The following is a 24,765-nucleotide window of genomic DNA, read 5'->3' on the forward strand; positions in this document are numbered from 1 at the left end:
CAGGTGATGCTTATTTATTTCCTTGCATCAGCTTGTCTCCATGGAGATCAAATGCGGTGGTTGTTCAGATATTGTTCTACGAGTAGACCAATATGGAACCTGCTTCCTTCACCCAGAATGGAAGAAAGGTTGGGGCATTCACTACCCTCAACATTTCCTTGGGATGTCTAAAAACATCCAGGAAGAAGATAATGGCCAAATGGTCTCCCTCTCCTCAGTTTATTCAGGATCAACTCTATTCAGCCTATCTGTTGTTTCATCTATTTGTCCCAAGGACGGTGGGACAAAATGCTGTTGACATTCCTGCTGTCTGATTCGCAAAGTGATGTTAGGAGAGGAGGAGAGGAGGGGAGGGGAGAGGAGAATAGGAGAGAGGGGAGGGGAGAGGAGAGGAGAGGAGAGGAGCTTTCTCAAGACATATTGAAATCAGGCAGCAATCTTTCTCCCAATGTTGTTTCTTGAATGAGTGATTTGCAAAATTTGACAAAATCTTTCCTCAAGAACTGCTAACATTCTCCAAGCTGTTACATCTCCCCTTTTTATCCAGCAAGTTCTCAGGAGAGATAGAAAAGTAATTAGAAAAAAAAAAACAGCTAACAAAGAGAGAGTCTAATATATCAGAAAACAGCTTTTCCTTTTCAAAAAAATAGCTGATGTGGCTTTTTTTTTTTTTTTTTTTTGCAATTTGGTTTCAGTTCCTCTCAGGTGAGGTTCAGGGCAGGAGCTCCTCCAGATGGTCACAGAGATGATCACTGTTCTAGTGATCTAGATCTATTGATTTACCCATATCAGGCATTGACCTTTCCCCAAAATGTTTGAAGTCTTGGAGTTTTCTCTTCGAACACTTTGTTTTGTGTTCATGATCCTTAAAACATCTTTTAGAACTTCCTTTATGGTTTTTCTCACAGACTTATGACTCTGCGACTGCTGCTCCTCCTTGTAGTAAAGGTTTTTGTCTCAGTTCCTCATAGGTTTGTATCACTGTGGAACGCATTACTAGCACCATACCATATACCACAGTAATAATTAGCCTCGTCTCCTGGCTGGATGTCCCTGATGGTCAAATACCATTTATTTTGGCTGCTTTCCTTGGAGGCAGAGAAGCGGCTGAGGTCTCCAGTGCCTGCGCTTGCACTGCTGTAGTAACCATAAAGGAATCTTGGAGAACCTCCTTCTTTTTGTTGATACCAGGATTGGTAATAAGATGTTACTGATCCACTGCTCAGGGAACAAGAGAGTTTGACCGTCTGTCCTGGGGCAGGTGACATGGAGGATTCCTGAATCACTGTAGGCTGGGAACTGGATCCTGGAGAAAGAAAAATGCTCTAGATTTGTTTCTTGGACTCATTGTTACAGATTATTACAGATTAACAGAGCTGGAAGGGACCTTGTAGGTCATCTAGTCCAACTCCCTGCCCAAGTAGGGGACTCTACACCATTTCTGGCAGATGGCAGTTCAGTCCCTTCTTGAAAGCTTCCAGTGATGAAGCTCCCACAATTTCTGAAGGCAACTTCTGTTCCATGGATTGATTGTTCTCATTGTCAGAAAATTTCTCCTTATTTCTAGGCTGAATCTCTCCTTGATTCATTAATTTCATTAATAGGGGAAAGTTTTTTTGTATTCGGTAGTCCTTCACTCACCTGTGCACCAGATCCCCAGAAGGACAATGAGAGATGCTCCCAACATTTTGAGAAGTTCTCAGGCTGATATAAATTCAGCCTCTGCTTCAATGTAAGTGCCTTTTATTGGGGGCTTCTTAGATCAACCCCTTTTTTTCGAGGAGCCATTTGCATTCTGTGCCACAAGGGTCGGTCCTCTCGCCTCTCCTGTTCAACATTTATGTGAAGCCGCTGGGTGAGATCATCCGTGGTTTCGGGGTGAAGTGTCATCTGTACGCTGACGATACTCAGCTGTACATCTCCACCCCAGACCACCCCAACGATGCCCTTGATGTGATGTCCCGCTGCCTGGAGGCCGTGCGGGCCTGGATGGGGAGGAACAGGCTCAGACTCAACCCCTCCAAGACCGAGTGGCTGTGGCTTCCGGCGCCCCGATATGGTCAGCAGGTGCCATCGCTGACTATTGGGGGTGAATCTTTGCCCCCCACAGAGAGGGCTCGCAATCTGGGTGTCCTCCTGGATGCACGGCTGTCTTTAGAAGAGCATATGACGGCCGTGGCCAGGGGGGCCTTTTATCAGGTTCGCCTGATTCGCCAGTTGCAGCCCTTTCTGGATCGGGACGCCTTGCGCACGGTCACTCACGCCCTTGTCACCTCCCGGTTGGACTATTGTAATGCTCTCTACATGGGGCTCCCCTTGAAGAGCACTCGGAGGCTCCAACTGGTCCAGAATGCGGCCGCGCGGGTGGTTATGGGTGCAACCCGTTGTGCCCATGTGACACCCCTCCTGCGCGAGCTGCACTGGCTCCCAGTGGTCTTCCGGGTGCGATTCAAGGTGTTGGTTACCACCTTTAAAGCGCTCCATGGCATAGGACCCGGGTACCTTCGAGACCGACTTCTGCCACCAATAGCCTCCCACCGACCAGTTCGCTCCCACAGAGAGGGTCTCCTCCGGGTGCCATCAGCCAAGTTATGTCGGCTGGCGACACCCAGGGGGAGGGCCTTCTCTGTGGGAGCTCCAGCCCTGTGGAATGAATTGCCCCCCGAAATACGAAAGATTTCCGACCTCCGGGTGTTTCGCTGCGCTCTGAAGACCCTGTTGTTCCGCCAGGCAGGGCTATTAATATAATGTTTTAAATTGGGGTATTTTAAATTTCTGGGATTTTAATTGGAGCCTAATTATTTAATGATTTTAAATTTTAATTGTTGTCGTGTTTTTTGTGTTTTTAAATAGGCTGTACACCGCCCTGAGTCCTTCGGGAGAAGGGCGGTATAGAAATAAAATTATTATTATTATTATTATTATTCCTCTTGCTTTCCTGACTTCTGATTGGTTCATGTCTCCCAGCATAGGATAACTTTCATGCAGGTGATGCTTATTTATTTCCTTGCATCAGCTTATCTCCATGGAGATAGAATGTGGTGGTTGTTCAGATTTTGGTCTACGAAGTAGACCAATATGGAACCACCTTCCTTCACCCATAATGGAAGCAAGATTGGGGCATTCACTACCCTCAACATTTCCTTGGGATGTCTAAAAACATCCAGGAAGAAGATAATGGCTAAAAGATCTCCCTCTACTCAGTTTATTCAGGGTTAGCCATATTTAGCCTTGATGTGGCTTCAGCTACTGTATTTGTAGAATTTATGTCCTGAGGAGGGTGGGACAAATTGCCAACTCGCAAAGCATTTCTAGTCTGCTCTCGCTGTGGTTTCTACAGCTCGTGAAAGTGCCTCATTGGAGAATTGATCTATGACACAGCCTGGGGGGTGGAAACAGGATCATAGTTAGCTGTTAATTACGTGCAGCAGAGTTGACTACATTTGGGAAGGTGCCAATATGTTGCTCCTAATAAATAACTGGATTTTTTTTGAAATTTAGCTCGGGGCTCATGAGTTAATTAGGGCATTCATCAGAGCCCTGACAGCTAGTCAAATACTAGACAAATACTGTTGCCAGTCTCCCTGTCCAGTCCTAAGAGTGATGTTAGGAAGCCTTGGTCTTCAACGGTGGAGCTGCTAGATGTCATGCAGTTCCCTAAGCTGTTATCTCTCCCCTTTGTCTAGACATTTTTAGGAAAGACATAATGGAAGAATTAGGCGAAATGGCTAACAAAGATGTGTCAGAAAACAGCAGTCTCTTTTAAAGGGGTCTACAGACTTCCAATTTTGAGTCAGGGCATTCTGCATACTTATAATGTCCAATCAAATCCAGAATATGGTTGAAAATCAGATAAGAACGAAGGAAAAGTCATTTTTTTCATTTATTGAAAGGAAATGGTTGCAGTATGTAGAGCTGAAATTAATAACTCCAACTGAGTTTTAATAGTTGGTGTTGCTTTGTGCATTTCGGTCTCATTTCCTCTAAAGTTGGTTATGGTAGGAGCTCCTCCAGCTGGTCATAGAAAAGAGATACCAGCTAATTTTCTACTAAACTATTAGTTCTAGATCTACTGATCTACCAAATATCACAAATAGTGTTGTCTCTTGAACAGATGATTTGAAAACCTCAAGAAAAACTTTCCTCAAGCACTGGTGACATCCTCTAAGTTGGTTACCTCTCCAATTTGTCCAACAACTTTTAGGAATAGAAGAATTAGATGAAATTAAAAAGAAGAGATTCCCATGTATCTGAAACCATCAGTCCCATTTCAAAGAGTCCACAAAATCACCAAGGTGTAATGTGGGTCGTCTTCCTATTTTTGACATGTCCTCAGATCCAAAATAAGTTTGAAATTCAGGAAACAGTGAACAAAATGTAAACAGGACTTGGAAAGATTTCCAGGGACTTGTTCAGTTATTGTCCAGAGTGAGGTCATCCTATTTTGAGCAAGGGTCTTCAAGGCAACAGAATCTCATTTCATTAACTCAGAAGAGATCAGAAAGCAGAAGCCTGGTGCTCATTCAGGAGGTGTTATCCATGATTTAGTGGAAGTCATTGTGTCATATATGGTAGTGGTGCAGTGGCCTAGAGGTGGAGCTCTCACCTCACAATCAGGAGTCTGTGAGTTCGATCCTAGGTAGTGTCAAATATTTCTCTCTCTGGGCACATTGAGAATATGTTTGCTGAATATAACTCCGCATTGGCGACAGGAAGGGCATCTGGCCAGTAAACATTCAGCTCCATTCAGTTGCCCAGAGTCCACCCTGCAAGCGGTTACAGGGTTGTTAAGAGGAGAAGATGATGATTACATCATATATGATCGTGAAATAGCTCGCCTTCCTTAGGTGTTGCTTGAATAACTGAAATCACTAAAAAGGACCCTTGAACACAGCTGCTCCCTCTTGCATTGTGAGATTTTTTTGTCTCAGTTCCTCTTGGGTTTCTATCACTGTGGAACATATTTTCAGACATATCCCACACAGCACAGTGGTAGTCAGCCTCATCTTCTGGTTGGACATTGCTGATGGTCAAATGCCATCTATTTTGGTTGTTTTCCCTGGAGGCAGAGAAGCGGCTGAGGTCTCCAGAACTGGCAGTTGGACTGCTGGAGTAAGCATAAAGGGAGAAAAGGGATGTGGCTTGAAGAATTGAGATCACTGAAAGGACTCTTGAACGCTGTTGCTCTTTCTTCTCTTGGAGGTTTTTGTCTCAGTTCCTCCTGGGTTTGTATCACTGTGGAACGCACTACTAGCACCATACCACACAGCACAGTGATAATCAGCCTCGTCTCCTGGCTGGAGGTCCCTGATGGTCAAATACCATTTATTTTGGCTGCTTTCCTTGGAGGCAGAGAAGCGGCTGAGGTCTCCAGCGCCTGCGCTTGCACTGCTGTAGTAACGATATAGGAATATTGGAGAACCTCCTTCTTTTTGTTGAAACCAGGATTGGTGATAAGATGTTACTTGTCCACTGCTCAGGGAACAAGAGAGTTTGACCGTCTTTCCTGGGGCAGGTGACATGGAGGATTCCTGAATCACTGTAGGCTGGGAACTGCATCCTGGGAAGAGAATAATTGTCTAAATTTGTGTTCTTGGGGTCATTAATTGGGAAGGTTCTTGCATTGGATGGTCCTTCACTCACCTGTGCACCAGATCCCCAAAAGGACAATGAGAGATAGTTCCAACATGTTGAAACTTACTTGGGCTTCTGGTGATTGAGCCCCTCTGTTAACGCAAGTACCTTTTATTGGGGGGCTTCTTCGATCAACCCTCTTTATTTCCCCCAGGGCTTATTTGCATGGTTTGCTCCTCCTCCTCCTTTCCTGACTTCTCATTGGTTCACGTGTCTCAGTAGAGGGGCACCTTCATGCAGGTGATGCTTACATATTTTCTTGCATCAAGGTGTCTCCTGAGAGTTTGTAGAGGATTTTGGTTAGTTATTGGTCTAGGAGAGGACTAGCTTGGATCCTGTTTTCATGGAAGCAAGATGGGTGGTTTGGGCCAGTCACTCCTCTCAACTCTTCCTTGGGATCTCAAAATACATCCTGGAAGTAGCCAATGGCCAAATGGTCTCCCTCTCCTCAGTTTATTCAGGGTCAACTCTATTCATCCTATCTGTTGTTTCATCTATTTGTCCCCAAGGACCGTGGGATAAAATGCTGTTGACATTCCTGCTGTCCGGTTCTAAGAGTGATGTTAGGAAACTTAAGTGTCAGGTAGCTGCCTCTTGTCACTTCCAGCCTCTTGATCAGAAGAAACTCTCTTACACAGAGACTCACAGATCTGGAAGGAATCGGTTTTCTTTAGATGCCATCAGAATTGACCAAAGTAGATTTTGTGGATTGCTTTATCTCCACCACATTGGAGTGTGTGTTTGCATGTAGAGATGTGTGTGTGTGTGTGAGAGAGAGAAAGAGATAGGGAGGGAGAGAGAGACAGACAGACAGAGACATACATACATAGAGATGTATGTTCTCAGGAGAGATAGAAAAGAAATTAGAAAAAAAAACAGCTAACAAAGAGAGAGTCTAATATATCAGAAAACAGCAGTTCCTTTTCAAGAAACTAGCTGATGTGGCTTTATTTTTTTTTTTGTAATTTGGTTTCAGTTCCTCTCAGGTGAGGTTCAGGGCAGGAGCTCCTCCAGATGGTCACAGAGAGGAGCCATCAGCTAATTTCCTTCTGTTCTAGTGATCTAGATCTATTGATCTACCCATATCAGGCACTGACCTTTCCCCAATGCTGTTTCTCGGATGAGAAATTTGCAAAAACGTTCTTTAATCAGTTACATCTCTCCTTTCTCCTTTCTTTTTTTTGAGGGGGAAGGTAGAAAAAGAAGAAGATACAGTCAATAACAGGAGATTCTACAATGGCAGAAAATAGCAGTCCCTTTTAAAGGATCTATGAAGCTTCCAATGTTGAATCAGGGAATTCTACATACTAATAATATCCAATCAGATCCAGAACATAGTTGAAAATGAAATAAATAGCGAAGAAAAAGTAAACAGAACTCAAGGAACACCTTCCATTCTTGAAAGGAAAGGGTTGCAACAGGCAGAAGTTGCAACCCTTTCTGTTCTGTCTCCGTACCACGCACACACCCAGCCAGCCAGCCGAGGGTTAAATAAACTCTTCAAACACTCAACGTCAGTGATAAGGAACTTGGCAGCAACTCCGTGTCTGCCTGCCAAGAGCTTTTACTCCGATAACACAGACAAAAATACACACAGTTTGAATAGTCCAGTTTGTAATTAAATCCACAGCAAATAGGTGCTGTGTCCGAAGGTGCAAAGTGCCTCTCCAGAGATTAGCTTTGTCCGTCACAGAGTCCGAATGGCCACCACACTCCCTTTTATAGCCTGTGGGGTGTGGTCCAGTGACTCAGCTAATCTCTGGCATGCCTTCCCCTCTGCTGCGCACGCTTCTCCCTGCGCCTCTGGCGAGGGTCCAGCCAGCACTTATTTTCCTCGTCGCTGTCCACCTGTGGCTGCGGGGACGTGCTTGGCTCTGAGCCTATCGTTTGGCCTTCGGTGTCCTCCGGAGGCATTGCCAGAGAGGAGGGTCCTGGAGAGGGAGGCCTTGCCAACTCCTCCCCCTCACTCTCAGAGTCTGCATCTGTCGATAGCCCAGGCTCAGGTAACGGAGTCACAACACCTTTCCAGAACCGCGGCAACTTTTAGAGTCAGTTTTCAACAGTCTGGGTCAATATGATATATCCAAATAAATTGTTCTTTGAGGAATTGACTTGCCCCGGAGTTCTGTTTGCTATGGGTGTTATTCAGTGGTGGGATTCAAGTAATTTAACCACCGGTTCTCTGCCCTAATAATTTCTTCCAACAACCAGTTTGCCAAACTGCTCAGAAAGTTAACAACCGGTTCTCCCGAAGTGGTGGGAACTGGCTGAATCCCACCACTGCGTGTATTACTTGGAACCTTGACAGATGGTGTGACACTGGGCTACTCAGAAGAGAGGCCTTCTGAAGACCTTCCTATTCCATCTTAGGCCATGTCTGATCCCCGCTTCGCTTGTTCAGGCCCATCCATTTGTAATCATGTTGATAGATGGGTGTACCGGCTCAATTGGACTCGGTTGCAGGGTGGGAAAATAGTGTCCATAATTTCAGTGTTCTGATTTAAGAATTTGGGCTTCACTGGAGAGTGGTGATCCTTCTGGATTCCAGTAATCTTAGATCAGGGTTAATTGTTAAAAGATTTTTAAGCATCTGTCAGTGCAAGAGCTCCTCCCGGTGATCATAGAGAGGAGAAGATCAGTTAATTTTCCGCTTTCTGGACTGAATCATCTTTTCAGAGGACTAAATATTTGACTATTTCATTAAAAGTCAATGTTCTCTCATTCCTATGTAGGCAGCACCCAATGGTTTGGGGAACAAAGTAGACGTCTTTTGGGACAATGTTCAAATGAAGTTTGAAGTCTTGGAGTTTTCTCTTCGAACACTTTTTTTTGTGTTCATGATCCTTAAAACATCTTTTAGAACTTCCTTTATGGTTTTTCTCACAGGCTTATGACTCTGCGACTGCTGCTCCTCCTTGTAGTAAAGGTTTTTGTCTCAGTTCCTCATAGGTTTGTATCACTGTGGAACGCACTACTAGCACCATACCACACAGCACAGTAATAATTAGCCTCGTCTCCTGGCTGGATGTCCCTGATGGTCAAATACCATTTATTTTGGCTGCTTTCCTTGGAGGCAGAGAAGCGGCTGAGGTCTCCAGTGCCTGCGCTTGCACTGCTGTAGTAACCATAAAGGAATTTTGGAGAACCTCCTTCTTTTTGTTGATACCAGGATTGGGGATAAGATGTTACTGATCCACTGCTCAGGGAACAAGAGAGTTTGACCGTCTGTCCTGGGGCAGGTGACATGGAGGATTCCTGAATCACTGTAGGCTGGGAACTGGATCCTGGAGAAAGAAAAATGCTCTAGATTTGTTTCTTGGACTCATTGTTACAGATTATTACTGATTAACAAAGCTGGAAGGGACCTTGTAGGTGATCTAGTCCAACTCCCCACCCAAGTAGGGGACCCTACACCATTTCTGGCAGATGGCGGTTCTGTCTCTTCTTGAAAGCTTCCAGTGATGAAGCTCCCACAATTTCCGAAGGCAACTTCTGTTCCATGGGTTGATTGTTCTCATTGTCAGAAAATTTCTCCTTATTTCTAGGCTGAATCTCTCCTTGATTCATTAATTTCATTAATAGGGGAAGGTTTTTTGTACTGGGTGGTCCTTCACTCACCTGTGCACCAGATCCCCAGAAGGAGAATGAGAGATGCTCCCAACATTTTGAGAAGTTCTCAGGCTGATATAAATTCAGCCTCTGCTTCAATGTAAGTGCCTTTTATTGGGGGCTTCTTAGATCAACCCCTTTTTTTCGAGGAGCCATTTGCATTCTGTGCTCTTCCTCTTGCTTTCCTGACTTCTGATTGGTTCATGTCTCCCAACATAGGAGAACTTTCATGCAGGTGATGCTTACTTATTTCCTTGCATCAGCTTGTCTCCATGGAGATAGAATGCGGTGGTTGTTCAGATATTGGTCTACGAGTAGACCAATATGGAACCACCTTCCTCCACCCAGAATGGAAGCAAGGTTGGGGTATTCACTATCCTCAACACTTCCTTGGGATGTCTAAAAACATCCAGGAAGAAGATAATGGCTAAAAGATCTCCCTCTACTCAGTTTATTCAGGGTTAGCCATATTTAGCCTTGATGTGGCTTCAGCTACTGTATTTGTAGAATTTATGTCCTGAGGAGGGTGGGACATATTGCCAACTCGCAAAGCATTTCTAGTCTGCTCTCGCTGTGGTTTCTACAGCTCGTGAAAGTGCCTCATTGGAGAATTGATCTATGACACAGCCTGGGGGGGGGGGGAACAGGGTCATAGTTAGCTGTTAATTACGTGCAGCAGAGTTGACTACATTTGGGAAGGTGCCAATATGTTGCTCCTAATAAATAACTGGATTTTTTTTGAAATTTAGCTCGGGGCTCATGAGTTAATTAGGTCATTCATCAGAGCCCTGACAGCTAGTCAAATACTAGACAAATACTGTTGCCAGTCTCCCTGTCCAGTCCTAAGAGTGATGTTAGGAAGCCTCAGTCTTCAAAGGTGGAGCTGCTAGATGTCATGCAGGTCCCTAAGCTGTTATCTCTCCCCTTTGTCTAGACGTTTTTAGGAAAGACATAATGGAAGAATTAGGCGAAATGGCTAACAAAGATGTGTCAGAAAACAGCAGTCTCTTTTAAAGGGGTCTACAGACTTGCAATTTTGAGTCAGGGCATTCTGCATACTTATAATGTCCAATCAAATCCAGAATATGGTTGAAAATCAGATAAGAATGAAGGAAAAGTCATTCTTTTCAGTTATTGAAAGGAAATGGTTGCAGTTTGTAGAGCTGAAATTAATAACTCCAACTGAGTTTTAATAGTTGTTGTTGCTTTGTGCATTTTGGTCTCATTTCCTCTAAAGTTGGTTATGGTAGGAGCTCCTCCAGCTGGTCATAGAAAAGAGATACCAGCTAATTTTCTACTAAACTATTAGTTCTAGATCTACTGATCTACCAAATATCACAAATAGTGTTGTCTCTTGAACAGATGATTTTAAAACCTCAATAAAAACTTTCCTCAAGCACTGGTGACATCCTCTAAGTTGGTTACCTCTCCAATTTGTCCAACAACTTTTAGGAAAAGTAGAATTAGCTGAAATTAAAAAGAAGAGATTCCCATGTATCTGAAACCATCAGCCCCATTTCAAAGAGTCCACAAAATCACCAAGGTGTAATGTGGGTCGTCTCCCTATTGTTGACATGTCCTCAGATCCAAAATAAGTTTGAAATTCAGGAAACAGTGAATAAAAAGTAAACAGGACTTGGAAAGATTTCCAGGGTTCAGTTATTGTCCAGAGTGAGGTCATCCTATTTTGAGCAAGGGTCTTCAAGGAAACAGAATCTCATTTCATTAACTCAGAAGAGATCAGAAAGCAGAAGCCTGGTGCTCATTCAGGAGGGGTTATCCATGATTTAGTGGAAGTCATTGTGTCATATATGGTAGTGGTGCAGTGGCCTAGAGGTGGAGCTCTCACCTCACAATCAGGAGGCTGTGAGTTCGATCCTAGGTAGTGGCAAATATTTCTCTCTCTGGGCATATTGAGAATATGTCTGCTGAATATAACTCTGCATTGGCGACAGGAAGGGCAACTGGGAAGTAGACATTCAGCTCCATTCAGTTGCCCAGAGTCCACCCTGCAAGGGATTTCAGGGTTGTTAAAAGAAGAAGAAGATGATTACATCATATATGATCGTGAAATAGCTCGCCTTCCTTGGGTGTTGCTTGAAGAACTGAAATCACTAAAAAGGACCCTTGAACACAGCTGCTCCCTCTTGCATTGTGAGATTTTTTTGTCTCAGTTCCTCTTGGGTTTCTATCACTGTGGAACATATTTTCAGACATATCCCACACAGCACAGTGGTAGTCAGCCTCATCTTCTGGTTGGACATTGCTGATGGTCAAATGCCATCTATTTTGGTTGTTTTCCCTGGAGGCAGAGAAGCGGCTGAGGTCTCCAGAACAGGCAGTTGTATTGCTGGAGTAAGCATAAAGGGAGAAAAGGGATGTGGCTTGAAGAATTGAGATCACTGAAAGGACTCTTGAACGCTGTTGCTCTTTCTTCTCTTGGAGGTTTTTGTCTCAGTTCCTCATAGGTTTGTATCACTGTGGAACGCATTACTAGCACCATACCATATACCACAGTAATAATTAGCCTCGTCTCCTGGCTGGATGTCCCTGATGGTCAAATACCATTTATTTTGGCTGCTTTCCTTGGAGGCAGAGAAGCGGCTGAGGTCTCCAGTGCCTGCGGTTGCACTGCTGTCGTAATGATATAGGAATTTTGGAGAACCTCCTTCTTTTTGTTGATACCAGGATTGTTCATAAGATGTTACTTGTCCACTGCTCAGGGAACAAGAAAGTTTGACCGTCTGTCCTGGGGCAGGTGACATGGAGGATTCCTGAATCACTGTAGGCTGGGAACTGGATCCTGGGAAGAGAATAATTGTCTAAATTTGTGTTCTTGGGGTCATTAATTGGGAAGGTTCATGCATTGGATGGTCCTTCACTCACCTGTGCACCAGATCCCCAAAAGGACAATGAGAGATAGTCCCAACATGTTGAGACCTTCTTGGGCTTCTGGTGATTGAGCCCCTCTGTTAACGCAAGTACCTTTTATTGGGGTGCTTCTTCGATCAACCCTCTTTTTTCCCCCCGAGCTTATTTGCATGGTTTGCTCCTCCTCCTCGTTTCCTGACTTCTCATTGGTTCACGTGTCTTAGTAGAGGGGCACCTTCATGCAGGTGATGCTTACATATTTTCTTGCATCAAGGTGTCTCCTGAGAGTTTGTAGAGGATTTTGGTTAGTTATTGGTCTAGGAGAGGACTAGCTTGGATCCTGTTTTCATGGAAGCAAGATGGGTGGTTTGGGCCAGTCACTCCTCTCAACTCTTCCTTGGGATCTCAAAATACATCCTGGAAGTAGCCAATGGCCAAATGGTCTCCCTCTCCTCAGTTTATTCAGGGACAACTCTATTCATCCTATCTGTTGTTTCATCTATTTGTCCCCAAGGACCGTGGGATAAAATGCTGTTGACATTCCTGCTGTCCGGTTCTAAGAGTGATGTTAGGAAACTTAAGTGTCAGGTAGCTGCCTCTAGTCACTTCCAGCCTCTTGATCAGAAGAAACTCTCTTACACAGAGACTCACAGATCTGGAAGGAATCGGTTTTCTTTAGATGCCATCAGAATTGACCAAAGTAGATTTTGTGGATTGCTTTTTCTCCACCACATTGGAGTGTGTGTTTGCATGTAGAGATGTGTGTGTGTGTGTGAGAGAGAAAGTGATAGGGAGGGAGAGAGAGAGAGACAGACAGAGACATACATACATACAGATGTATGTTCTCAGGAGAGATAGAAAAGAAATTAGAAAAAAAAAACAGCTAACAAAGAGACAGTCTAATATATCAGAAAACAGCAGTTCCTTTTCAAGAAACTAGCTGATGTGGATTTTTTTTTTTTTTTTACAATTTGGTTTCAGTTCCTCTCAGGTGAGGTTCAGGGCAGGAGCTCCTCCAGATGGTCACAGAGAGGAGCCATCAGCTAATTTCCTTCTGTTCTAGTGATCTAGATCTATTGATCTACCCATATCAGGCACTGACCTTTCCCCAATGCTGTTTCTCGGATGAGCAATTTGCAAAAACGTTCCTCAAGAACTGCTAACATTCTTTAATCAGTTACATCTCTCCTTTCTCCTTTCTTTTTTTTGGGGGGGGGGGAAGGTAGAAAAAGAAGACGATACAGCCAATAACGGGAGATTCTACAATGACAGAAAATAGCCGTCCCTTTTAAAGGATCTATGAAGCTTCCACTGTTGAATCAGGGAATTCTACATACTAATAATATCCAATCAGATTCAGAACATAGTTGAAAATGAAATAAATAGCGAAGAAAAAGTAAACAGAACTCAAGGAACACCTTCCATTCTTGAAAGGAAAGGGTTGCAACAGGCAGAAGTTGCAACCCTTTCTGTTCTGTCCCCGTACCACGCACACACCCAGCCAGCCAGCCGAGGGTTAAATAAACTCTTCAAACACTCAACGTCAGTGATAAGGAACTTGGAAGCAACTCAGTGGCTGCCTGCCAAGAGTTTTTACTCCGATAACACAGACAAAAATACACACAGTTTGAATAGTCCAGTTGGTAATTAAATCCACAGCAAATAGGTGTTGTGTCTGAAGGTGCAAAGTGCCTCGCCAAAGATTAGCTTTGTCCGTCACAGAGTCTGAATGGCCACCACACTCCCTTTTATAGCCTGTGGGGTGTGGTCCAGTGACTCAGCTAATCTCTGGCACGCCTTCCCCTCTGCTGCACACGCTTCTCCCTGCGCCTCTGGCGAGGGTCCAGCCAGCACTTATTTTCCTCGTCGCTGTCCACCTGTGGCTGCGGGGACGTGCTTGGCTCTGAGCCTATCGTTTGGCCTTCGGTGTCCTCCGGAGGCATTGCCAGAGAGGAGGGTCCTGGAGAGGGAGGCCTTGCCAACTCCTCCCCCTCACTCTCAGAGTCTGCATCTGTCGATAGCCCAGGCTCAGGTAACGGAGTCACAACACCTTTCCGTGGCAACTTTTAGAGTCAGTTTTCAACAGTCTGGGTCAATATGATATATCCAAATATATTGTTCTTTGAGGAATTGACTTGCCCTGGAGTTCTGTTTGCTATGGGTGTTATTCAGTGGTGGGATTCAAGTAATTTAACCACCGGTTCTCTGCCCTAATAATTTCTTCCAACAACCAGTTTGCCAAACTGCTCAGAAAGTTAACAACCGGTTCTCCCAAAGTGGTGTGAACTGGCTGAATCCCATCACTGCGTGTATTTCTTGGAACCTTGACAGATGGTGTGACACTGGGCTACTCAGAAGAGAGGCCTTCTGAAGACCTTCCTATTCCATCTTAGGCCATGTCTGATCCCCGCTTAGCTTGTTCAGGCCCATCCATTTGTAATCATGTTTATAGATGGGTGTATCGGCTCAATTGGACTCGGTTGCAGGTTGGGAAAATAGTGTCCATAATTTCAGTGTTCTGATTTAAGAATTTGGGCTTCACTGGAGAGTGGTGATCCTTCTGGATTCCAGTAATCTTAGATCAGGGTTAATTCTTAAAAGATTTTTAAGCATCTGTCAGTGCAAAAGCTCTTCCCGGTGATCATAGAGAGGACAAGGTCAGCTAATTTTCCTCTTTCTAGACTGAATCATCTTTTCAAAGGACTAAATACTTGACTATTTCATTAAAAGTCAATGTTCTCTCCTTCCTATGTAGGCAGTACCCAATGGTTTGGGGAACAAAGTGGACGTCTTTTGGGACAATGTTCAAATGAAGTTTGAAGTCTTGGAGTTTTCTCTTCGAACACTTTGTTTTGTGTTCATGATCCTTAAAACATCTTTTAGAACTTCCTTTATGGTTTTTCTCACAGACTTATGACTCTGCGACTGCTGCTCCTCCTTGTAGTAAAGGTTTTTGTCTCAGTTCCTCATAGGTTTGTATCACTGTGGAACACACTACTAGCACTATACCACACAGCACAGTAATAATTAGCCTCGTCTCCTGGCTGGATGTCCCTGATGGTCAAATACCATTTATTTTGGCTGCTTTCCTTGGAGGCAGAGAAGCGGCTGAGGTCTCCAGTGCCTGCGCTTGCACTGCTGTAGTAACCATAAAGGAATGTTGGAGAACCTCCTTCTTTTTGTTGATACCAGGATTGGTAATAAGATGTTACTGATCCACTGCTCAGGGAACAAGAGAGTTTGACCGTCTGTCCTGGGGCAGGTGACATGGAGGATTCCTGAATCACTGTAGTCTGGGAACTGGATCCTGGAGAAAGAAAAATGCTCTAGATTTGTTTCTTGGACTCATTGTTACAGATTATTACTGATTAACAAAGCTGGAAGGGACCTTGTAGGTGATCTAGTCCAACTCCCCACCCAAGTAGGGGACCCTACACCATTTCTGGCAGATGGCGGTTCTGTCTCTTCTTGAAAGCTTCCAGTGATGAAGCTCCCACAATTTCCGAAGGCAACTTCTGTTCCATGGGTTGATTGTTCTCATTGTCAGAAAATTTCTCCTTATTTCTAGGCTGAATCTCTCCTTGATTCATTAATTTCATTAATAGGGGAAGGTTTTTTGTATTCGGTGGTCCTTCACTCACCTGTGCACCAGATCCCCAGAAGGACAATGAGAGATGCTCCCAACATTTTGAGAAGTTCTCAGGCTGATGGAAATTCAGCCTCTGCTTCAATGTAAGTGCCTTTTATTGGGGGCTTCTTAGATCAACCCCTTTTTTTCGAGGAACCATTTGCATTCTGTGCTCTTCCTCTTGCTTTCCTGATTTCTGATTGGTTCATGTCTCCCAACATAGGGGAACTGTCATGCAGGTGATGCTTATTTATTTCCTTGCATCAGCTTATCTCCATGGAGATAGAATGCGGTGGTTGTTCAGGTAGACCAATATGGAACCTGTTTCCTTCATCCAGAATGGAAGCAAGATTGGGGCATTCACTATCCTCAACATTTCCTTGGGATGTCTAAAAACATCCAGGAAGAAGATAATGGCTAAAAGATCTCCCTCTACTCAGTTTATTCAGGGTTAGCCATATTTAGCCTTGGTGTGGCTTCATCTATTGTATTTGTAGAATTTATGTCCTGTGGAGGGTGGGACAAATTGCCAAAATGCAAGCATTTCTTGTCTGCTCTCGCTGTGGTTTCTACAGCTCGTGAAAGTGCCTCCTTGGAGAATTGATCTATGACACAGCCTGAGAAAGGGGGGGGGGAAACAGGGTCATAGTTGAGCTGTAAATTACGTGCAGCAGAGTTGACTACATTTGAGAAGCTGCCAATATGTTGCTCCTAATAAATAACTGGATTTCTTTTGAAACTTAGCTCGAGGCTCATGAGTTAATTAGGTCATTCATCAGAGCCTTGACAGCTGGTCAAATACTAGACAAATACTGTTGCCAGTCTCCCTGTCCAGTCCTAAGAGTGATGTTAGGAAGCCTTGGTCTTCAAAGGTGGAGCTGCTAGATGTCATGCAGTTCCCTAAACTGTTACCTCTCCCCTTTGTCTAGACATTTTTGGGTAAGACATAAAGGAAGAATTAGGCAAAATGGCTAATAAAGATGTATCAGAAAACAGCAGTCTCTTTTAAAAGGGTCTACAGACTTCCAATATTGAGTCAGGGAATTCTGCATACTTATAATGTCCAGTCAAATCCAGAATATGGTTGAAAATCCGATAAGAATGAAGGAAAAGTCATTCTTTTCAGTTATTGAAAGGAAATGGTTGCAGTTTGTAGAGCTGAAATTAATAACTCCAACTGAGTTTTCATAGTTGGTGTTGCTTTGTGCATTTTGGTCTCATTTCCTCTAAAGTTGGTTATGGTAGGAGCTCCTCCAGCTGGTCATAGAAAAGAGATACCAGCCAATTTTCTACTAAACTATTAGTTCTAGATCTACTGATCTACCAAATATCACAAATAGTGTTGTCTCTTGAACAGATGATTTTAAAACCTCAATAAAAACTTTCCTCAAGCTCTGGTGACATCCTCTAAGTTGGTTACCTCTCCAATTTGTCCAACAACTTTTAGGAATAGAAGAATTAGATGAAATTAAAAAGAAGTGATTCCTGCTGTCTGATTGTCATAGTGATGTTAGGAGAGGAGGAGAGGAGATGAGAGGAGGGGAGGGGAGAAGAGAATAGGAGAGAGGAGGGGAGGGGAGGTAAGGGAGGGGAGAGGAGCTTTCTCAAGATGTATTGAAATCAGGCAGCAATCTTTCTCCCAATGTTGTTTGTTGAACAAGCAATTTGCAAAATTCAACAAAATCTTTTCTCAAGAACTGCTAACATTCTCCAAGCTGTTACATCTCCCCTTTTTGTCCAGCAAGTTCTCAGGAGAGATAGAAAAGTCTAATATATCAGAAAACAGCAGTTCCTTTTCAAGAAACTAAAGCCTTGAGAGAGATAAGTCTGGAATGTGCTTTTGTTTTTTGGTTGCTGTGCTGCTTTGCCATTTCCCCATCCCCCTTGCCTATGGCAACTTGAGAGCAGGCCAGGGATGCTTTGCAAGTTAGCAAGGAGTCTGGAAGGTTCAAAGAGATTTTTTTTTCAATCAAGCATAACATCAAGGGCAGCTTCTATCTGCTACTCAAAAAGAAGAGGCCACCTTCATTGAATCTTCTGTCTCAACTTGAGAGAAAAGGGATGTTGCTTGAAGAATTGAGATCACTGAAAGGACTCTTGAACACTGTTGCTCTTTCTTCTCTTGGAGGTTTTTGTCTCAGTTCCTCCTGGGTTTGTATCACTGTGGAACGCACTACTAGCACCATACCATATAGCACAGTAATAAGTAGCCTCGTCTCCTGGCTGGATGTCCCTGATGGTCAAATACCATTTATTTTGGCTGCTTTCCTTGGAGGCAGAGAAGCGGCTGAGGTCTCCAGTGCCTGCGGTTGCACTGCTGTAGTAATGATAAAGGAATCTGGGAGAACCTCCTTCTTTCTGTTGATACCAGGATTGTTCATAAGATGTTACTTGTCCACTGCTCAGGGAACAGGAGAGTTTGACCGTCTGTCCTGGGGCAGGTGACATGGAGGATTCCTGAATCACTGTAGGCTGGGAATTGCATCCTGGGGAGAGAATAAAACTCTAGGTTTGTGTTCTTGGGGTCATTACTTGGGAAGGTTCTTGTATAAGGTGATCCTTCACTCACCTGTGCACCAGATCCCCAGAAGGGCAATGAGAGATGCTCCCAACATTTTGAGAAGTTCTGGGGCTGCTGGAAATTCAGCTTCTGCTTTAATGCAAGTGCCTTTTATTGGGGGCTTCTTAGATCAACTCTCTTTTACCCCAGAATCCATTTGCATGGTTTGCTCCTCCTCCTCCTTTCCAGACTTCTCGTTGGTTCATATGTCCCAACAGAGAGGAACCTTCATGAAATCGATGCTTATTTATTTTCTTGCTGTCTAATGAGAGAGTAATGGGCTGGTTGTTCTGGTATTGGTTTAGTAGTGGCTTCATTCTTTTCTCTTGGGACCTGGAGATACTTAGGGTGGCCATGTTGCAGTAGCTGGTTTGGTCCAAGATCTCTGTGGACCTCTTTCTGCCCTCATATATGATGAGGAGAGAACCTTTCTCAGGATCTATTGCTATCAAGGAACAGCCTTTCTTCCAATCCTATTCCTTGAACAACCCCGTAATCCCTTGTGGGGTGGAATCTGGACAAGTGAATGGAACTAGCAGAAAGTTTTAATGGCCGGATGCCCTTACTGTCACCAGTGCGGAGTGTTGTTCAGCAGATATATTCTCAATGTGCCCAGAGAGAGAAATATCTGCCTCTACCTAGGATTGAACTCACAGCCTCCTGACTGTGAGGCGAGAGCTCCACTTCTAGGCCACCACACCACTGCTTATTCCTTGAACAACTGATTTGCAAAATTCAAACAAAATTGTTTCTAAACCATTGGTCCAGAGGTGGCATTCAGCAGATTCTGACCAGTTCTGGAGAACCGGTAGTGGAAATTTTGAGTAGTTTGGAGAACCGGTAAATACCACTTCTGACTGGCCCTGCCCCCATCTAGTCTCTGCCTCCCGAGTCCCAGCTGATCGGGAGGAAATGGGGATTTTGCAGTAACCTTCTCCTGCCAAGCCCACCAAGCCATGCCCACAGAACTGGTAGTAAAAATTTTTGAATCTCACCACTGCATTGGTAACATCCTTTAAGCATTTAACCCTCCAAGAATAAATCTCCAGGAATTGTTTGGGTGTCCCTTGTGGGATGAGAAAGATGATTCCAGCTCATTATGTCTGCAGAAATAGAGAGTCACATGCTCGGGACTGAAGTGCAAATCAAGCCCACCAAATAAAATTTGGCACAGATATTTATACAAAAAGTGTTCTTTGAACAACAACTTAAATCCATGTATTTCCTTTCATATGGTCATATGTTCACAATTAGTTGCGCACAAATGTTTTTGGGTGCAAGATTACAATTTGTGATATTTAGTACAAGATTATATTTGTTGGGTTGTCCTTTCATTAATCGTAGTGGGGGCTTGTAGCCTTCCTAATCCTAGAGGAGAGGGAGGGAGAGGAATGGAAGGAAGGGAAAAGGAGAGGAAGGAAGGGGAGGGGACAGGAGTAGGAGAAAAGGTGAGAAAGGGGAAAAGAAGAGAGGAGTGAGGGAAAGGAAGGGGAAGTAGGATGAGGTAGGAGAGGAGGAAGGAGAAAGTAGGAGGAGATAGAGGAAGGAAGAGAAGGGGAGGAGAAGAAGAAAGTTTTGTTGCAAAATGAGGGAAGAAAGGATAGAAGAGCAACTCCGAATGTAAATTAAAATGCCTTATTTTAATGCTTTCTTTAAGGAAAACATGTATATGTATGATTAATTATGTATAAGAAAATGTACATTTTATATTAGGTGTACAAAAAATAATTTTTTAATTTAATTTTTTTTAATTTTTAATTTGATTTATATGCCGCCCTTCTCCGGAGACTCAGGGCGGCTTACAATGCGCTAAGCAATAGCCTTCATCCTTTTGTATATTTATACAAAGTCAGCTTATTGCCCCCATAAACTGGGTCCTCAATTTACCTACCTTAGAAAGGATGGAAGGCTGAGTCAACCTTGAGCCTTGGCGAGATTCGAACCTGCAGTAATTGCAGGCAGCTGGTCTTAATAACAGGGTGCTTTAGACCACTGTACTACCAAGGCAAATAAAACTGAAAAACTTTTCAAAAAAAAAAAAAAAAGAAACCTTCCTAATCCTATCTTGTTCTATGCAGAAGTTTCCTGAAGCTTGTCAGTTTTACAAAGACGCTTAGACGATCCAGTGCATAATTTAAGCAATTTTAACTCTGGGTGTCTTCGGTTGATATACGGCAATTTGGTCAAATCCTGGCTGACCTGATGTTGAATCCAACAACTTAATTCTACATCAGATTTGTTTTCTGAACTGGTGTCCTTTTGGGAGTTGAACTGCATTCCCATAAAAAGCCAATACCAGACCAGACTCCTTTCATTTTCCTGTGAGAAATACCATATAGCATATTTTGAAATTTTAACCAGTAAAAATGTACTGAATGCAATGTTTTTTTATTGCAACCATGATGAAGGTTGAGAATTCACTCCCTTCATTTTTCATTCGATTCAACGGTGAAGCAGAAAGTCTTTATGCTTAGCAAGGCTGTGAGAAGAACTGAATCTATTAACTGTGTCACTATTTCGCAGGCCAGGCTGATGATTCGTTCAGGGGAAGAAGGAAGTGTTCGCAAGTAAGCACAAGGGGAGGTTTTTGTCTCACTTCTGCAAGTGAGTGTATCACTGTGGATACCTGTAGTTGCTGCCACTGCCGTAACCACCACCACAATAGTAATCACCCTCATCCTCAGTCTGGAGGTTTCCAATGGTTAAATAGGCTGCATTGGCAGAAGTGTCCTTGGACCCCGTGAACCGGCCATTGCTGCCAGCATTATAGAGAAGGTATTTGGGGCTCTCTCCAGCCTTCTGTTGGTACCAAGATATGATATAGCTGCCCACTTGGCTGTCTTGGCTCATCTTACATGAGATCTTTACTGTTTCTCCCGGGGGAAACAATTGTGCTGCCGGCTGAGTCAAGGTATACTGTGAGTTGGCTCCTGAAAATAAAATTAAAAAAAGGGAAGAGAATGAAGAGAGACATCCGATTCATCCACTCTTGGAGTATCTTTTGAAGAGCTGCTCTGACATCACTAAGTTTCGATGGGTTGGAAGGCATGGAAGGGGGTGGCTCTGACATCAGGATCAAACCAAAGTCACAGCTTGAGCCTGTTCCTTTACAAACCATGAATGTTCTCAGATGTAAATTCAGGGGTGAGAATTCTTCCTAAATTACCTGTGCACCATAAGAAGAAGAAAGCCAAGAGCAGAGACCAGGCCATGATGGAGAACTGAGCTTTCTGGGAAACTCAGATTGGGAGACTGCCGTGTTCCCTTTAAACTCCCTCCAGGGATCTGGCTTTACCCCTTTATGCAAATTCAACTTGCATCTCATTAGTAGTTTTTGATAAAAAAGAATTTCACTTGCAGGAAAGAGATGGTTTCCTGTTCCTCTTTTTATCTCTTCTTTCGTTCGTCTCTCTAGACCGTTGATATACTTAGGGCGGCCATGTTACAGTAGCTGGTTTGGCCTAGGATCTCCATAGATATATTCTGTCCTTATATATGATGAGGAGAGGACCTTTCAATTCAGAATGGAGCTGGAAGGGACCTTGGAGATCTTCTAGTCCAACCTTCTGTTCAAGCAGAAGACCCTATACCATTCTGGACAAAGGACTGTTCAGGCTCTTCTTAAAAACCTCCAAGGATTAAGCACCCACAATGTCTAAAGGCAAGCCGTTCCATTGGATAATTCTTCTCAATGTTAGGAAGTTTCTCCTCAATTCCAGGTTGCTTCTCTCCTTGATTCATTTCCATCCATTGTTTCTTGTTCTGCCCTTCGGTGCTTTGAAAAATAAGTTGACCCTCTCTTTTTTGTGGCAGTCCCTCAAATACTTGAATACTTCTATCGTGTCAGCCCCTAGTCCTTCTACTTTCTCGAGTAGCCATATCCAATTCTTGCAACTGTTCTTCATAGGTTTTAATCTCCAGGCCTTTTAATCATGTTAGTTGCTCTTCTCTGCACTCTTTCCAAAGTCTCAGCATCTTTTTTATAATGTGGTGTCCAAAACTGGATGCAGAATTCAAGGTGTGGTCTTACTAAAGTTTTATAAAGATTGATTGGCCTATCAATGTATAGACTCTTCCAATCTTATTACTTGAACAACTGATTTGCAAAATAAAGGGGGTTTTTTTCCACTGAAGAACTGGTAACATTCTTTAAGCATTTAACCCTCCAGGAATAAATCCCCAGGAATTGTTTGTGTGTCAAACTTTGGATGAGAATGTTGATTCCAGCTGATTATTTCTGCAGAAATGGAAGCGTCACGCTTGGGACAGAGGTGCAAATCAAGCACCCTGAATAAAAATTGGCTCAGATATTACAAAAAAGTTTCTTTATGCAAATTGTCCATTTATCCAATTCTTTTTAAAAGGTCAGTATTCACATTTAGTTGACTACATCTGTCACTCTTGATGCAAGATTACGTTTTGTCATCATTAGTAAGAGATTATATTTATCATATTGTTCTTTCGTTAATGATAGCTTATTGTCAGAACTTTCTTGCTGCACACTTTAGGTTGTCAGTTTTGCAAGGAAGCGTAGAAGATCCACTGCCTAATTTAATAGATTTTAACTCTGGGGTTCTTGTGTTCACATTATTTGGTCAATTTCCCGGCGAACTTGATGTCCAAGCCTTTATTTTATATTATTAAAAACTTCAGAATCCCCGAGAAATTAGGATTTTTGTACAATCATTTTCCAAACTGAAATCCATGTTGGAGAAATTCAGCATGTCTCCTGGGTTGCTCGTGTCCACACTGAAGTAAAGCCGTGTTTTTAGTTTAGATATTCAGCTTCAATTTGACATTGTCTCTCCTCTAAAAATATTTTTAAAATGTAGTAAGAGCTCCTCCCCATGGTCAAACCTCTGTTGAGACAGATTGCATCATCTTTTGAGAGAGGGTTCTTAAAAGGGGAAGCAGTTGGTTCTTTTTAAAGCTCAGGGAAGCTTGCATTTGCAACCACATTCGAATTTGAATTGAAAAGTGCCAAATAGTGGTTAAAGTCATAGATTAGGGATGAAGAGATCAGCTCAGGTTCAGCCACAGAAGCCCCCTGTGCAGAGGTGAAATCCAGCAGGTTCTGAAAGGCTCTGGAGAACCAGTAGAGGAGATTTTGAGTAGTTCTGAGAACTGCCAAATGCCACCTCTGGCTGGTCCCAGAGTATAAGTAAGTATAAGTATAATTTTATTTTTATACCACCCTTCTCCCGAAGGACTCAGGATGGTGTACAGCCTATTTAAAAGCACAAGACAAACATCAATTAAAAATTTAAAATTATTAAACAATTTGGCTCAATTTAAAACCCCAGAAATTTAAAATACCCCAATTTAAAATTATTATGTTGATAGCCCGGCCTGGCGGAACAACAGGGTCTTGAGTGCACAGCGAAATACCCGGAGGTCGGAGATCTTACGTATTTCTGGGGGCAGTTCATTCCACAGGGCTGGGGCTCCCACAGAGAAGGCCCTCCCCCTGGGTGTCGCCAACCGACATAACTTGGCCGATGGCAACCTGAGGAGACCCTCTCTGTGGGAGTGAACTGGCCGGTGGGGTGGGAATGGAGATTTTGCAATATCCTTCCCCCAGGAGTGGGGAGGGAATGGGGATTTTGCAGTATCCTTTCCCTGCCACGCCCACCAAGCCACACCCACAGAACCGGTAGTAAAAAAAATTGAATTTCACCACTGCCCCTGTGTGATCTCGGTCCCCCCAATCTCTCTCAGCCAAATTTGCCTTTACTTCTGCTTTTGAGCGGTACAACAAATATCACTGGTTTTATCTTGGAAATCAAACATCTCATACCATTGAAATATAGAGGTATGAAGGTAAAAAACAAGAACAAAAAAACCCACCAACATTTGAGGTTTGGCAGGAATCTATATTTTAAGTTCAAGTCCAAACTTGATTCTTGGTTCAAACTGAATTCTGCATCAGATTTGCTTTGTAAACTGGAGTCCTTTTGGTTGTTAAATTGCATTTCCCATAAAGAAGTCAATACTAGACCAGCCTCCTTTTATTTTCCATCCTAGGAGAAATACATGATATATTTTGAAATGTTAAGCAAAGGGGGGAAAAATCCACAGTAAAAATTTTACTGAATGCAAGGGTTTTTTTTTTTATTGCAACTGTGATGGAAGTTTTGAATTTATTTTCTTTTTTATTCAAAAATGAGGCAGGACAAGATCTCACACTGACTAAGAATGAGAGAAGAACTGAGCTGGTTCTTAAATATTAATTGTGTCAATATTTCCCAGGCCAGGCTGATGGTTAGTTCAGGTGAAGAAGGAAGTGTTCGCAAGTAAGCACAAGGGGAGGTTTTTGTCTCACTTCTGCAAGTGAGTGTATCACTGTGGATACCACAAGTTGCCGCCACTGCTGTAATAACCAGCACAATAATAATCAGCCTCATCCTCAGCCTGGAGGTTTCCAATGGTTAAATAGGCTGCATTGGCAGAGCTGTCTATGGTC

General features: G+C 43.3%; 1 protein-coding gene across 1 annotated transcript in view; it reads right to left on the reverse strand.

Moving 5' to 3' along the window:
- LOC139322104 (immunoglobulin lambda-1 light chain-like) overlaps positions 1-24,765 on the reverse strand; it is a 526,174-nt gene that overhangs the window by 51,979 nt on the left and 449,430 nt on the right. The gene's annotated exons all lie outside the window — the stretch shown is intronic.

The sequence above is a fragment of the Pituophis catenifer genome, unplaced genomic scaffold (assembly GCF_029215685.1).
Source record: "Pituophis catenifer annectens isolate HBS135680 unplaced genomic scaffold, rPitCat1.0.hap2 SCAF_10, whole genome shotgun sequence".
Lineage (NCBI taxonomy): Eukaryota > Metazoa > Chordata > Lepidosauria > Squamata > Colubridae > Pituophis > Pituophis catenifer.